Source organism: Ornithorhynchus anatinus, chromosome 1 (assembly GCF_004115215.2).
Source record: "Ornithorhynchus anatinus isolate Pmale09 chromosome 1, mOrnAna1.pri.v4, whole genome shotgun sequence".
Taxonomy (NCBI): Eukaryota; Metazoa; Chordata; class Mammalia; order Monotremata; family Ornithorhynchidae; genus Ornithorhynchus; species Ornithorhynchus anatinus.
Genome location: NC_041728.1, coordinates 127,013,597 through 127,030,060, shown reverse-complemented (window position 1 = coordinate 127,030,060; position 16,464 = coordinate 127,013,597).

The following is a 16,464-nucleotide window of genomic DNA, read 5'->3' as shown; positions in this document are numbered from 1 at the left end:
GAGGCTAACCTGAGAACCGGGGTCTTTTCCATGCTCATCCTCCTGCCAGGACCAAATCTTGGTCCTCTTTGGCACAAGGTTGATCAGTCAGTGGTAAATATTGAGCATTAACTCTGTGCAGAGCACTCTACTAAGCCCTTCTGGGCAGTGAATGTTAAGAGTGGCTTAGTGGAAAGAACATGGGTTTGGGAGTGAGTTCTAATCCCTGCTTCACCACTTGTCTGCGGTGTGACCATGGGCAAGGAGCTTAACTTCTCTGTGCCTCTGTTACCTCATCTGTAAAATGGGGATTTAGACTGTGAGCCCCACGTGGGACAACCTTATTATCTTGCATCTACCCCAGTGCTTAGTACATTACTTGGCACATAGTAAGTGCTTAACAAATACCATAATTATTATTATTATTCATTCAATTGTATTTACGGAGCCTTTACCATGTACAGACCACTGTACTGACCATGTACCGTGTACACGGTTCCGTGTACCATGTACAGACCACTGGGAAGCAGCGTGGCTCAATGGAAAGAGCCTGGGCTTCGGAGTCAGAGGTCATGGGTTCGACTCCCGGCTCTGCCACTTGTCAGCTGTGTGACTGTGGGCAAGTCACTTAACTTCTCTGTGCCTCAGTTACCTCATCTGTAAAATGGGGATTAAATGTGAGCCTCATGTGGGACAACCTGATTACCTGATCACCCTGTATCTACCCCAGCGCTTAGAACAGTGCTCCACACATAGTAAGCGCTTAACAAATACCAACATTATTACTGAGCAGTATATAATAACAAACAGACACATTCCCTGCCCACAGTGAGCATAAAGTCTAGAGGAGGAATGTGTCTGTTATATGTACTCTCCAAAGAGTTTAATACAGTGCTCTACACACATTAAATGCTCAATAAATATGATTGGCTGATTGACTGGGAGAGTACAGTGCAGTTAGTAGACACAATCTACACTCAAGGAGCTTTACACTCTAGAAGAGAAGTTTACAGTTTGGTGGGAATGTGGAGGGGGAAGAGCCTCGAACATCTCAAGACAAGAAGTAGGGAAGCAACATGGCCTAGTGGAAAGAGCACGGGCCTGAGCGTCAGAGGACCTGGGTTCTAATTCAGGCTCCACCACTTGTATGCTGTGTGACCTAGGGCAAGTCCCTTAACTTCTCTGTGCCACAGTTGCATCATCTATAAAATGGGGATTAAGACTATGAGCCCTAGGTGGGACATGGGCTGTGTCCAAAGTGATTATTTTATATCTACCCCAGCACTTAGAATAGTGTCTGGCACATGGTACTTACATTTTGGACCAAGAGCAGTGTCCATATGAGTGTTCAAACATTCTTCCCATGGCTTAATTCAATCATTTGGATAGTGAAAACATGAAATATGTTATCTCTGAGCAGTGAGTGCTGAAATTTCCTGTTTCTCAGTTTGCTCGCATGGTGGCAACTGCAAACTTCAGTCCCATGACCCATTTAGCTGCTCTCATGAAGGCGTGTCCACAGAATGTAGTAGAATGTGAATCTTTCTAGTCTCCTCTGTCACTTCACACTGGCAGTCATGCTTAGTGTATCCGGAATGTTTTATCCATTACTCCTGACAGGAGTTTCCAGACTTTCCTCTGCACGGCATCAATTCTTCTTCAAATTTATTGACTCCATGTCCAAAGCACGGCCCAGCTGTTTCAGACTTTAAACTCCCTCCTTAAGCCACCTGTCCCCCACCTCCTCTATCTTTTATCCCTGATGACCTTGCCACCTATTTCATCCACAGAATTGAAATAATGAGGGAGGAGCTCCCTCTAATCTTTCTCACGGCTCCAGTCCCACCTTTCTCCAGATCCCTCATAGACTCTCTCCCAGTGTTTTCAGCAGTATCTCCAGAGGAGATTTCCTATCTCTCTTCAAAATTTATCAGGACCTCCCAGAAAACCTAGTCTTCCACTTTGGGATAGACAAGCAGGAATGGACACTGAAGGAAATCTTTATGCTGCCAACACAACGTCCCAGAATCCATCAGAGGATACAGCAAATCTACATTTCCTTCCTGCTCCTTCCTGCACTTGCATGGTGAAGGGGTCAGTAGGAATAGAAGCAGTGTAGCTTAATGGATAGAGCATGGGCCTGGAAGTCAGGAGGACCTGGGTTCTAATACTGACTCTGCCACTTGTCTGCTGTGCGACCTTAGGTAAATCACTTCACTTCTCTGTGCCTCAGTTCTCTCATCTGGAAAACGGGGATTAAGACTGTGAACCCTATGTGGGACATTGACTGTGTCCAACCCAATTGCCTTATATCTACCCCAGCACTTAGTACGGTGCCTGGCACATAGTAAGCACTTAAATATCACAATTATTGTTATTAGTAGTAGTAGAGGCATTTATTGAGTAGCTACCTTGTATGGTGTACTCTACTAGATGCTTGGGAATTACTGAATAATGAAGTGACAAGTTCCCTGCTTAAAAAACATTTACACTCTTATTGGGGAGGCAAGCCTAAAATATGGCTTTATGATGATAATACCCACCCTGATGCTGCATCACCCTAGAATGATCTGGATTATGGATAATATTGAGTCAGTCAATTGTATTTATTGAGTCTTACTGTGTTTACAGCACTGTATTAAGCACTTAGTAGTGTTCAATATAACAGTAAACAGACATATTCCCTGCCCACAATGAGCTTAAAGTCTAGAGAACCTCTCGAACTAAGGTATATCATTTTGGATGAGGACCTCATCCCAAGGCGTAGCTCTTCCCTCAAAGAGATGTGGAAGAGATGTGAGATTGAGACCGTTCTCCTCTTCCCATCCTGAGACCCCGAACTACGAATTGTAAATTGCTCCAAGACCTCATCTGACCAGAACCTGAGGACGTTCCACCCCAAATATGGAAGACCAAGCATTTAATGAAAATCCTGTGTGGGACAGAGTCCTACCTGATTATGGTGCATGTACTCCAGCTCTTAGAACAGTGCCTGATGTGTAGTAAGTGCTTAATTAATACCATAAAAAGGGCAGCCAGGAGTCACTGCATGATGTAGGTTGCTTAACTGTGAAAAGTGAGGTTTCGCTCTAAAATCCAGAGAAGCAGTCTAGAATAAAACCTGGCACTGTCCTGGCTAAAGTGGAACATGTCAACAGCCTCATTATGGCTTTCTTCTTCTACCCTGGTCCTCACGCTCAATAGAGCAGAGATCACTAGCTTCTCATGCATCTCACTTGACTTTGCCAGAGTCTGTTGTCTCAGCGTTGGATGAAAATGTACAGCGAGAGCTCTTCCGCCTGACATTGTTTCATTGAAAATCAATTCTCCAAATCTAAGAAGTAGCTACTGTAGGAGGTGGTCATCCATCAGACTCCGATGAAGCCCATGCGGTGGCACCAGTAATTGTAAAGTACGCCAAGTACTTAGTGGGATGAATACTTTCAATAATTCTGATTTAATTGAATGACAAATCGAATTTTAATCGAATTTTTAGTCTGAGTGCTCAACATGAGGATGCTTAGATGAATTTTGTCATTTGAAAGAATTGCTCTTCACTGAACCCTATTGGTTTGAGACCTACCCATATTCACCCACACCCACCTCTTCCTTAGTGACATGGAGTGATATGGCACAGTGAGACATTGGGTAGCTCAGTGGTTGAGATGGCAGCTACCTGCTAACCCTGCATGTCAGGGGATCTATATGACTTTAGAAAGTTAATGGAACCTCAATATTTCCCCAAATGTTTTTATTTGTCTCACAGGGGTATGTTGACAGTTATCTAGTGTCCAAGCAAGTGATGCTGTAGAAAGTATAAATATAAGCGAAAGAGGGAAGAACTGATAAACCTTGTAAAAACCTTTAAAGGATGCTATATTTTGTATTTGTGTAGCCCTTTCAGACTAGACAGCTCTCTAGCATTCTGATTGATGAAAAGCATTTCAAGTTTTCCTATAAAAATGTCTGCAAAGATAAGGAATCTCTGGAACCTGTATTTTCAATTTAACCAGATAATTTCAATGCATTGGAACTGGCTATACAAGAACCTTAAATGACTTCTGTGGTTCTGTCATGTCTGAGAGCCTCAAGGCCTGCTGATGCAAATGTTACCAGGAGAAGATAGAAGGCATCAAGTGGGGGCTAAGAAAACCCACACAGTGCGAAAAGGTCAGAAAAGAGAGAAATGAATATTGGGTCATTATTCCCTTAAACTAGAACTCTGTGGGAATCAGGAAAACCAAACAAGTCCTGTCATACATAGAAAAAAACAAAAACCAGAAACAAAGAGTTGAGCCCAGCTGTTTTGCTAGAACCACTTTGAATTAGTGTAAAGCAGAGACTTAATTTTTGGGACAAAATTGAATGTGCGTGTTCTGAGGAGCATGTAGTCTAGATTTAAATCTCCAGTTTTTCAATTCCTCCTTGGGTATGTCTCTGAGTTCCTAAGAAATGTTATTAGGAATTGCATGGTCCTTGTGGTGTTCCGGGCTTCAGAGGTTTCTAATTGGTGCACACATACAATTTACCCAAATATAGTAGTTTGGTCAAAGTAACATGAGGCTGGGAGTCCAGACACCTGGATTCTAGATCCAACTTTGGCACTCCCCTACTTTGTGTAACGTTGGGTAATTCACTTAACCTGTCTGTACTTCACTTTCCTTCTCTACAAAATGAGAACAGTAATCTTTGGTCCTCCCAATTTTACAGGGATATTGTGAGGGTTAAATACCGTAAATCTGTATATGCATATATATCGAGAAACAGTGTGCCCAGTGGAAAGAGCCCAGGCTTGGGAGTCAGAGGACATGGGTTCAAATCCCGACTCCACCACTTTTGAGCTGTGTGACTTTGGGCAAGTCATTTCACTTCTCTGGGCCTCAGTTACCTCATCTGTAAAATGTGGATTAAGACTGTGAGCCCCACGTAGAACAACCTGATTACCTTGTATTCCCCCTACCCCAGCACTTAGAACAGGGCTTGCCACATAGCACTTAACAAATGTCATCATTATTATCATTATATGCTATTTATTGAGTGTTTGCTGTGTCTAGAGCACTATAATAAGTGCTTGGGAGAGTACAGTACAATAGAATGGAAAAAATATTCCCTGACCTTAAGGAGCTTACAGTCTATAGGGAGAGACGGGTATTAAACTGTCTTATTCCTTTGTCAATTAGTAGTAGGTAGTAGGTGATGTTAAAGCATTCTTCAAATACAGAGCATTATCATCAAACAACTTCTGGAAGTCAGCTAGACCTATTAAATTCTGGTTCCCTTTCTGACCTTTCCCCAAAGCATGCCATATAGACAAAGATATTGAAATCCAAACCAAAAGGCTGGGATGTACTTGGAGAGACTGACAGAAACAGTGAGGGGAAACTGGAGCATCAGACCTCAGAGAAAGTTAAAGATTTCTAGAGCTGTTGTAGTTAGTATACAATTTTCTACAAAACTGGTGTTCTTGTCCTACATATACACATCATGGCTGTTCCATCATCATCACCTGTGAACCTTAGTACAGTGCCTGGCACATAGTGAACACTTAAAAAAAAAAAAACCGAGACCAAGTCTCAAGGCATGTAAGAATCACAGACATCAAGATCACAGAAACCAGTCGGTCCACTGCAGCTAAGACTTTCTGGCTTTAGCCCACTTTTACTGGGCAGGGCATGAGAAGAAATTGGATGCCAGAACACAGAGCATCCAAATAATTGCTGTATAATGAGCTCAAGTGAAGGAACCAAAAGGAAGGAGACCATGAAAACAATGTTTTGAAGATAGACTAAGCACATCCCGAATGGCCTGGGGGTAGCTGGGAAACACCAATAGCTGATGCCATCTAATGTGCCACAGTCCAGAATAGGGTGATCATTTCAGAACAGGCATAATACCAAGGGAAGAACAAGACACTCGAAGGTCAATTTGAAAAGCGCATAGGCCCTGAAGTGCAGCAAATGTCACATCATAACAGACTTCATGTTTGTGAGGTCAGAGACAAAGAATTGGCCTTCACAAGTTAGTCTTTTTAGCCACCCATGTACCCATACATGGACTAGAATCTCATCCCAGTAGTGGAGACATCTTTGAATCCAAAGGGTAAATCCCTCCATATATATACACTATACTTCATGATGTTAAGCACGTACTATGTGCCAAGGACTGTACTAAACACTGGGGCAAATAAAAGCTAATCAGTTTGGACACAGTCCTGTCCCACATGGACTCACAGTCTTAATCCCTATTTTACTGCTGAGGTAACTCAGCATAGAAAAGTTCAGTGAATTTCCCAAGGTCAGACAGCAGACAAGTGGTGGAGCTGAGATTATAACACAGCTCCTTCTGACTCCCAGGCCTACGCTCTAGCCACGAAGAAACCCAGTTTCCTCTACATAGACAGTTTCTATTATCTAGCAGTAGATTATCTAGTTTGTAGATACACTGGCTGTACTCAGGCTGCTTATTTGTTCTCCCGCACCCTTTCACCTTTGATTATTTCCTCCCCAAAGTGCAGGAGAGAGGAGAAACACTGTCACTTCAAATGGCATATCGTCCCTACCACCTCATTTTGCTGAATATTTGGAAGGGCTAGGAGCCTTCCTTCAGTTGGTAAGAAGTTGTTTTTAACAAGATTCAGAAAGGGAAAATCAATCTAAGTTTCCAAAATAGGCCTTCCACAAGAGTATGCAATTTGTTTGATTGAGAGAGCTGCAGTGATGCCTAAATATTGAGCACAGATATATTTAGCTGCCCTCCATGTTTGGAGAGAACAATACTGTTGGTGATTGCCAGTCTCCTTGGGCACAAGTAGGAGGTTATCGTTTGCAACTAATTCTTAAAGTACACAAAGATGGTCCTTTTTGTAGATGTAGCCTCCTTTGGATTCTTCTTAAACTATCTACCTGAAGTTTACATTTCAGAGAAGTCCCCACTTTTTAATGGTATTTGACAAGCACTTACAGTGTCAAGCACTGTTCTAAGCAGTGGGGCAGATGCAAGTTAAACAGGGCAGATGCATTTCCTGTTTCTCATGGGGCACACAGTCTAAATAGGAGGGAGAACATTTATTGAATGCCCATTTGGCATTTGAGGAAACTGAGGCAGAGAGAAGTTAAAGTGACTTACCCAAGGTCACACAGCAGGCATGTGGCCAAGCAGGATTAGAACCCAAGTTGAATGGCTCCCAAGCCTGTATTCTTTCCACTATAATAATAATAATTATGATGACATTTGTTAAGCACTTACTATATTCCAGGCACTGTACTAAGTGCTGGGATGGATACTCCCCCTATAAATCAAGTTGGACACAGTCCCTGTCCCATGTGGGGCTCACAGTCGCAATCCTCATTTTACAGATGAGGTAACAGAGGCACAGAGAAGTGAGGTGACTTGTCCAAGGTCACACAGAAGACAAGTGGTGGAGCTGGGATTAGAATTCTGATCTTCTGACTCCCAAGCCCGTGGTCTATCCACTAGGCCATGTTTCTCTTTTCTAATATGTTAATGTATAAATGAGAAGCAATGTGACCTAGGGGGTAGAGAATGGGCCTGGGTTTCTAAAGAACCTAGATTCTAATCCTGGCTCTGCCACGTGTTTGCTGTGGGATTTTGAGTAAGCCACTTAACTTCTCTCTGCCTCAGTTACCTCATCTGCAAAGTGGGGATTACAACTGTGAGTCCCACGTGGGACATGAACTCTGTCAGTCAGTTAGTCAATTGTATTTACTGAGCACTTACTGTGTGCAGAGCGCTGTACTAAATGCTTGGGAGAGTACAATAAAGACTTGTTCCCTGCCCACAATGAGCTTACAGTCTAGAGGGGGAAACAGACAATAGCTTGTATCTACTCCAGTGCTCAGTACAGTTCCTGGCATTTAGTAAGTGCTTAACATATACCATAAATTCATTTTTCTCTGTGCTCTGTACCAAAATTAGGAGAGTCCCTTTCTGATTCTGCCATTGGAAAGAGACTACCTTGGTTTTACTTCACCAGTGGAATGTCCTTAAAAACCAACCACCATTAAAAGTAGAAACAGAACTAACATTTTCTGCTTTTTGCACTGTCCCATCCATTCATGGTGATAATAAATATACAAACCTCTCTTCCACCTGTACTAAGGTGACACTAAAAGATAAGGACAATATCCCTTGTCTTTGGTTAAAAATCGGGTTTTTGAGATGCACTGCATTGTATCCTGGCTCCTCCACTTATCTGTTGTGTGATCTTGGATTAGTCATTGAACTTCTCTGTGCCTCAGTTCCCTCATCCACAAAATAGGGATTCAATACCTTCTATTCTCCCTCTTATGCTGGGAGCCTCATGCGGGACTTGATTATCTACACCAATGATTAGTGTGGTGCTGGACGTATAGTAAATACTTAAGCATCACCATTATTATTATCAATTTAATTAGAGCAATGATTTCTGAGTCGATAAAAGTAACTTTCATAGAACATTTTCCTAACATGTCTCAGTAAGTAATGGTTACCTCTCCCACACTCTCACCAAGCATAGGTTCTGTTTGAAGGAATTAAATCTTCAAGCAACAGCAAGATGGGTGCTTAGAATTAAATCCAGTCCAACTGAAGTTCTGTTTGCAAATGATTATGAATCCCTTTGAGGGTTAGCCCTTGCTACCATTTATGCTAGACAGAGCAACAAAGATACAAAATTCATTTACACTTATGATGTACTTGGCAGCAATCAGAACAAAGCTTGAATTACATTTCAGTAAATATATGCAAGGTGCCAATATTAGATTGTAGTTTGAGCTGACAAAACACTGTAAGTATGATCATGACAAATGGGAAACATAACATTTCAGAAGATGTGATTCGTGATTAGCGCAATTACAGAGAGCAATAACATGGACTTTTTGCAAAGTAGCCAATAAATTAATTGTACACTAATGCAGAAGAGATTACACCAAATCTATGCATATCAACACTGCTACAAACCATATATGTAAAATGTAATTGCTTGATATCATCAAGAGAACTATGGTAAGGATTCAGTTCTATGGTGGAATGATTTTAAATGTCCAAAGATAATCTATTGTTATTGTTCCATAGGTCATCCAAACATGGCACAGTGATGGGGAAAGCAAAACACAATCAGTAAGGTCATTTGTACCCAGTAGTTTGGAACCATGAAAAACTTCTCTATTTTTGTTGGTGATTTCCTTGATCTTACAGTAAAATGCTGCTTTGCCCATTTCATTCTGTTACTGTTTACTTTGTTATTCAAAGAATAATATGAAACTGACAAATAGGATTTCTTATAGCAGTAACTCCCAACAATATGTGGAACTAGAAACCTCTAACTAAGGTATTTATTGTATTCACACACACATGATTTGCCACCAAAAAACTATATCTAGATTTTTGGGAATCTCCAAATACAAGCTGATTAGCTTATATCCACCCCATAAATTACTGCAGTGCTTGGATCATAGTTGGTGCTTAAAATATACCATAAAATAAATCCCCCATTTAGAATTTTCTAGCCAAAAAAGAATCTTTGTATTTGTCATATTCATTGCACTTAAAAAATGGGGATAAAACCTGTAGCAATTATGCTGCTAAATGGTCTCCCACCCCCGCCCCTTCTCTCTTTCTCTGACACTACCTTCTGTATCCAGCTTGATTTCCTTTCCAGATAAAGGTCCGTTTTTATTTCAGTGGACAGAAATATAGTGATATTGGGGATTCACCACTTGAGGTTATTTTGTGTGTTTGGGTTTGTGTGAGTGGTACCATTTTAAGAAATTACCCACTACTGATTTTAATACTATCTCTTGGGTCCTGAGTACTGTTCTGCATTTTGCTTGTTAGAACCCATTTAAACATCTGTGCGGATTATCTGCAGTATCAGATCCACCCAGACTTGTGGATTAAGGTATTCTAGGAGTCACTATCTGCATGCAAGGATACAGATATGGAACCTCTGTCTCTGTGAGGTTGCTCAACCTTCAGAATAACAACAAACATAGATCCAGCTCACCTGTTACTCTGTTCCTGGAAATGCTCAGTGGAGCACCAGCATTAGGAAAAGAATGGCTATGAGTTTTTAAAGGGCTTCTAGGGTGGAAGCCACATAATAACTTATTGTATTAGTAAGAACCTGGGTCTGGGAGGTCTAGTTGCAACTCTACACTGGCCTGCTTGGTGGCATTGGGCAAGTCATTAAACCTTTCTATTCCTCAGTTTACTCATCTGGGAAATGAGACTAATAATGCCTCCCGTTCCATACCCCAAAGGAATGTTGAGGGGGCAAAAATGGAATAATAACGTTGGTATTTGTTAAGCGCTTACTACGTGCAGAGCACTGTTCTAAGTGCTGGGGTAGATACAGGGGAATGAGGTTGTCCCACGTGAGGCTCACAGTCTTCATCCCCATTTTACAGATGAGGGAACTGAGGCACAGAGAAATGAAGTGATTTGCCCACAGTCACACAGCTGACAAGGGGCAGAGTCGGGATTCGAACCCATGACCTCTGACTTCCAAGCCCGGCTCTTTCCACTGACCAACACTGCTTCTCCTGAGCCACGCTGCTTCTTTAAGTATGTGATAGCAAAATAGGAGTAAGCTGAAGAGTATCAGAAAGGTTGAGAGGTGATATGTAAGATGAGGAGAGATGGTAGAGAGTTTTGAAGCTTTTAACACTGCAAAAACACTGCTAACATTTGCTTTTTCCTCTCCATCCAAACTGATACCACATTAATGCAATCACTCATCCTATGCCACCTAGATTCCTGCATCAACCTCCTTGCTGACCTCCCAGCCTCCTCTCTCTCTCCACTCCAGTCAGTACTTCACTCCGTTGCCCGGATAATCTTTCTACAAAATGTTCAGGATATTCATTCATTCAATAGCATTTATTGAGCGCTTACTATGCAGAGCACTGTACTAAGTGCTTGGAATGTACAAATGGGCAACAGATAGAGACAGTCCTTGCCCTTTGACGGGCTTACAGTCTAATCGGGGGAGACAGACAGACAAGAACAATGGCAATAAATAGAGTCAAGGGGAAGAACATCTCATTAAAACAATAGCAAATAAATAGAATCGGGGTGATGTACATCTCATTAAACAAAATGAATAGGGTGATGAAGATATATACAGTTGAGCGGACAAGTACAGTGCTGAAGGGATGGGACGGGAGAGGGGGAGGAGCAGAGGGAAAGGGGGGAGAAGAGGGTTTAGTTGCAGAGACATGAAGGGGGGGGGTAGAGGGAGAAGAGGGAAAAGGGGAGCTCAGTCTGGGAAGGCCTCTTGGAGGAGGTGAGTTTTAAGTAGGGTTTTGAAGAGGGGAAGAGAGTTTGGCGGAGGTGAGGAGGGAGGGCATTCCAGGACCACGGGAGGACGTGGCCCAGGGGTCGACAGTGGGATAGGCGAGACCGAGGAACGGTGAGGAGGTGAGTGGCAGAGGAACGGAGTGTGCGGGGTGGGCAGTAGAAAGAGAGAAGGGAGGAGAGGTAAGAAGGGGCGAGGTGATGTAGAGCCTTGAAGCCCAGAGTGAGAAGTTTTTGTTTTGTGCAGAGGTTGATAGGCAACCACTGGAGGTTTTTAAGAAGGGGAGTGACATGACCAGAGCGTTTCTGCAGGAAGATGAGCCGGGCAGCGGAGTGAAGAATAGACTGGATTGGGGAGAGAGAGGAGGAAGGGAGATCAGACAGAAGGCTGACACAGTAGTCTAGCCGGGATATTACAAGAGCCTGTAGCAGTAAGGTAGCCATTTGGGTGGAGAGGAAAGGGCAGATCTTGGTGATATTATAAAGGTGAGACTGACAGGTCTTGGTAATGGATCAGATGTGTGGGGTGAACGAGAGAGCCGAGTCAAAGATGACACCGAGGTTGCGGGCCTGAGAGACGGGAAGGATGGTCGTGCCATCCACGGTGATAGGGAAGTCAGGGAGAGGACCGGGCTTGGGAGGGAAGATGAGCTCAGTTTTGGTCTTGTTGAGTTTTAGGTGGCAGGCAGACATCTAGGTGGAGACGTCCTGGAGGCAGGAGGAGATACGAGCCTGAAGGGAGGGGGAGAGGATGGGGCAGAGATGTAGATCTGTGTGTCATCTGCGTAGAGATAGTAGTTGAAGCTGTGAGAGCGGATGAGTTCACCAAAGGAGTGAGTGTAAATGGAGAAAAGAAGAGGGCCAAGAACTGACCCTTGAAGAACTCCAATAGTTAGAGAATGGGAGGAGGAGGAGGAGCCTGCCAAGAAGACCGAGAATGACCGGCCAGAGAGATAAGAGGAGAACCGGGAGAGGACGGGGTCCGTGAAGCCAAGGTGAGATTAAGTGTGGAGGAGAAGGGGATGGTCGACACTGTCAAAGGCAGCTGAGAGGTCAAGGAGGATTAGAATGGAGTAGGAGCCATTGGATTTGGCAAGAAGGAGGTCATGGGTGACCTTAGAGAGAGCAGTCTCGGTAGAGTGGAGGGGACGGAAGCCAGATTGGAGGGGTTCCAGGAGAGAATGGGAGTTAAGAAATTGTAAGCAGCGAGTGTAGACGATTCGTTCTAGGATCTTGGAAAGGAAGGGTAGTAGAGAGATAGGGTGATAACTGGAAGGGGAAGTGGGGTCGAGAGAGGGTTATTTAGGATGGGGGAGACATGGGCATGTTTGAAGGCAGAGGGGAAGAAGCCATTGGAGAGTGAGTGGTTAAAGATAGAAGTCAAGGAGGGGAGGTGGGCAGGGGCGATGGTTTTTATAAGGTGAGCAGGAATGGGGTCCGAGGCACAGGTGGAGGGGGGGGTACTTGCGAGGAGGGAGGAGATCTCCTCTGAGGATACTGCAGGATACTGAAGGATGGGAAAGTAGGGGAGAGGGTTTCTGTGGGGGAGGCAAAAGGCGGAGGGGTGACTTTGGGGAGCTCAGACCTAATTGTGTTAATTTTTGTGATGAAGTAGGTGGCCAGATCATTGGGGGTGAGGGATGCGGGAGGGAGAGGAACAGGGGGCCTAAGGAGAGAGTTAAAGGTCCGGAACAATTGGCGAGGGTGACGGGCATGGGTGTCGATGAGGGAGGAGAAGAAGTTTTGCCTGGCGGAGGAGAGGGCAGAGTTAAGGCAGGAAAGGATAAATTTGAACTGTATGAGGTCGGCTTGGTGCTTGGACTTTCGCCAGCAGCGCTCAGCAGCTTGAGCATAGGAGAGTAGGAGGCGAACAGAGGCAGTAACCCAGGGCTGTGGGTTAGTGGAGCGAGAGCGGCAGAGGGAAAGGGGAGCGAGAGAGTTGAGATGAGTAGAGAGGGTGGAGTTGAGAGCGGAGACCTGATCATTGAGAGTGGGAAGAGAGGATGGGGGGCAAGGTGGGGAGAGATGCTTTTGGAGAGATGGATGGGATCAAGAGAGCGGAGGTCTCTGTGGGGGAGTAGCAAAGATTTGCAGGGGGAGGGAGTGTGAGAGATGAGGCAGGTGAGAAGGTTATGGTCAGAGAGAGGGATTTCAGAGTTGGCGAGGGAGGAGGTAGTGCAGTGGTAGGAGATGACGAGATCGAGGGTGTGACCGAGTCGGTGAGTGGGCAAGGTATGGTGGAGCAGGAGTTCTGCAGAGTCGAGGAGGGATAGCAGGTGGGCAGCAGAGGAGTCACTGGGTACATCCATGTGGATGTTGAAGTCTCCGAGGATCAGAGTGGGCGGAGAGAAGGAAGGTAAGAAAGAAGTTTAGTTGGTTGAAGAAGTCGGAGGTGGGACCAGGAGGGCGGTAGATGACAGCAACAAGTCACCCCCACATCCTCAAAAATCTCCAGTGGTTGCCTATCCACCTCTGTGTCAAACAAAAACTCCTCACTATCGACTTTAAAGCTCTCCATTAACTTGCCTTCTGCTACCTCATCTTGCTTCTCTCCTTCTACAACCCAGCCTGCCCACTTAGCTTCTCAATGTGACTCCATCTTGCCTATCTCACTGCCAACTCCTAGCCCATGTCCTGTCATGCCCTCCCTCCTCTAATCCTACAGGCAATTACTCTCCCCACTTTCAAAGCCTTATGGAAATCACAACTCCAAGAGGCCTTCCCAGACGAAGCCCCACTTTTCCTCATCTCCCACTCCCTTTTGTGTCATCCTAACTTGTTCCATTTGCTCTTCCCCCTACCTCCCAGCCCCACAGCACTTATGTATATACCTGTAATTTTATTTAGCTGTATTGATCTTTGTCTCCCCCCTGCTAGACTGAGCTCATTGTGCACAAGGATTACCACTGTTTATTGTTGTGTTGTTCTTTTCCAAGTGCTTAGCCCAGTGCTCTGCACCCAGTAAGCTCTTAATACAATTGAAGTAAAAAATAATAAATTTTGAAAGCTTACTGCATGCAGAGCATTGAATGAGCACTTGGGAGAGTACAATATAACAGACCTATTCCTTGCCTATAAGGAGCTTACAGTAAAGAGGAGTTTTTTCCTGGATCTAGAGGAAAACTGGTAGTCATTGGAGGTTTTTGAAGATGGGAGAGGTGGGTGTTGAGCAATGTTTAAACTGAAGAGGCAAGAGGCTGGGAGCAACAAGACTGGTAAAGAAGCTGGTACCATAGAGCATGGGCTTGGGAGTCAGAGAACATAGGTTCTGATCCCAGCTTCGCCACTTGCCTGCTGTGGGACTTTGGACAAGTCACTTCATTTAATATTGGTATTTGTTAAGCGCTTACTATGTGCCGCGCACTGTTCTAAGCACTGGGGTAGACACGGGAATCAGGTTGTCCCACGTGGGGCTCACAGTCTTAATCCCCATTTTACAGATGAGGGAACTGAGGCACAGAGAGGTTAAGTGACTTGCCCACAGTCACACAGCCGACAAGTGGCAGAGCTGGGATTCGAACTCATTAGCCCTGACTCCAAAGCCCGTGCTCTTTCCACTGAGCCACGCTGCTTCTCTAAGCAGCCACGCTGCTTCTCATTTCTCTGTGCCTCAGTTACCTCATCTGTAAAATAGAGATTGAGACTATGAGCCCCATGTGGGACAACCTGATTACCTTGTATCTATCCCATTGCTTAGAACAGTTCATGGCTCACAGTAAGCATTTAACAAATACCATAATTACTACAGTGTATGATGTGATAGGAGTTTGGTAATGGAATAGGTGAAGAGAAAGGGGTGGATCCAGGAAATGAGGAGAGCTTGTTATGGGCAGGGAACATATCTGCTAATTCTGTTGTTTTATACTCTCCGAAGTGTTTAGAATAGTGCCCTGAACATAGTAGCTCTGAATAAATACCACTGATTAGTGGATCGAAGACCAGTGGGATATAGCAGTTGATTGAATGAATGTGAGAACTGAAAGAGTTTAAAAATGAAGCCAAGTCTCTATATACTTTTTGAACAAAGAGGATGATTGTGTTACAAACTGATAGGTTAGGAGGAGGACAGAGTTTAGGAAAGAAGGCATGACATTCCATTTGAGGATATGGAGTTTGATTTGTTAGGGAACATCCAAGAGAAGGTGGCTTGGAGGAAGGAAGAAATGTAGTGTAGGCTAGTGGAAAAACCAAAACCTAACTCCACATCCTCCCAACCAATTCCTCTTCTCCCATCACTCAGTCAGTCAGTTGTACTTATTGAATTCTTAATGTTTGTAGAACTCTGTACTAAGCACTTGGGAGAGTACTGCATAACTATATTCATTCAACTGTATTTATTGAGTGCTTACTATGTGCAGAGCACTTTACTAAGCACGTGGAATGTACAATTTGGCAACAGATAGAGACAATCCCTACCCAACAATGGGCTGACAGTCTAAAAGGAAGGATGATATTTGTTAAGTGCTTACATGTGCCAAGCACTGTTCTAAGTGCTGGGGTAGGTACAAGATAATCAGGTTGTCCCATGTGGGGCTCACAATCTTAATTACCATTTTACAAATGAGGTAACTGAGGCACAGAGCAGTTAAGTGACTTGCCCAAAGTCACACAGCTGACATGTGGCAGAGCCAGGATTAGAACCCACGTCCTCTGACTCCCAAGCCTGGGCTCTTTCCACTAAGCCACGCTGCTTCTCTGTATAGCAGTCACATTCCCTGTCCACTATGAGCTTACAGTCTAGAGGGTGAGACAGACATTAATAATATAAATAAAATTGCACTGGTGACACCACCACCATTCTTTCTCTCTCAAAAGCCTGCAACCTCAGCATTATCCCGATTAATCTCTTTCAACCTATATACTCAGTCACCAAGTCCTGTTTGATTCTACCTTCACAACTTTTACAGAATCCCCTCCTTTGTCTCAATCCAAACTGCTGCCACACTGGTTGAAGCACTTGACCTCTCATTGACCTCACACCTCCAATGACTCCAGCCCATACTTCACTCTGCTTGCCTTATTTTTCTAAAACATCATTCTTGACGTCTCCCCACACCTCACAGATCTCCAGTGGTTGCCCATCCATCTCCTCATCAAGCAGACACGCCTCACCATCTGCTTTAATGCACTCGATCAGCTTTCTTACCTTTATTAATCCCTAGTCCTCACCCCCTGCAACTCATCTCTCAC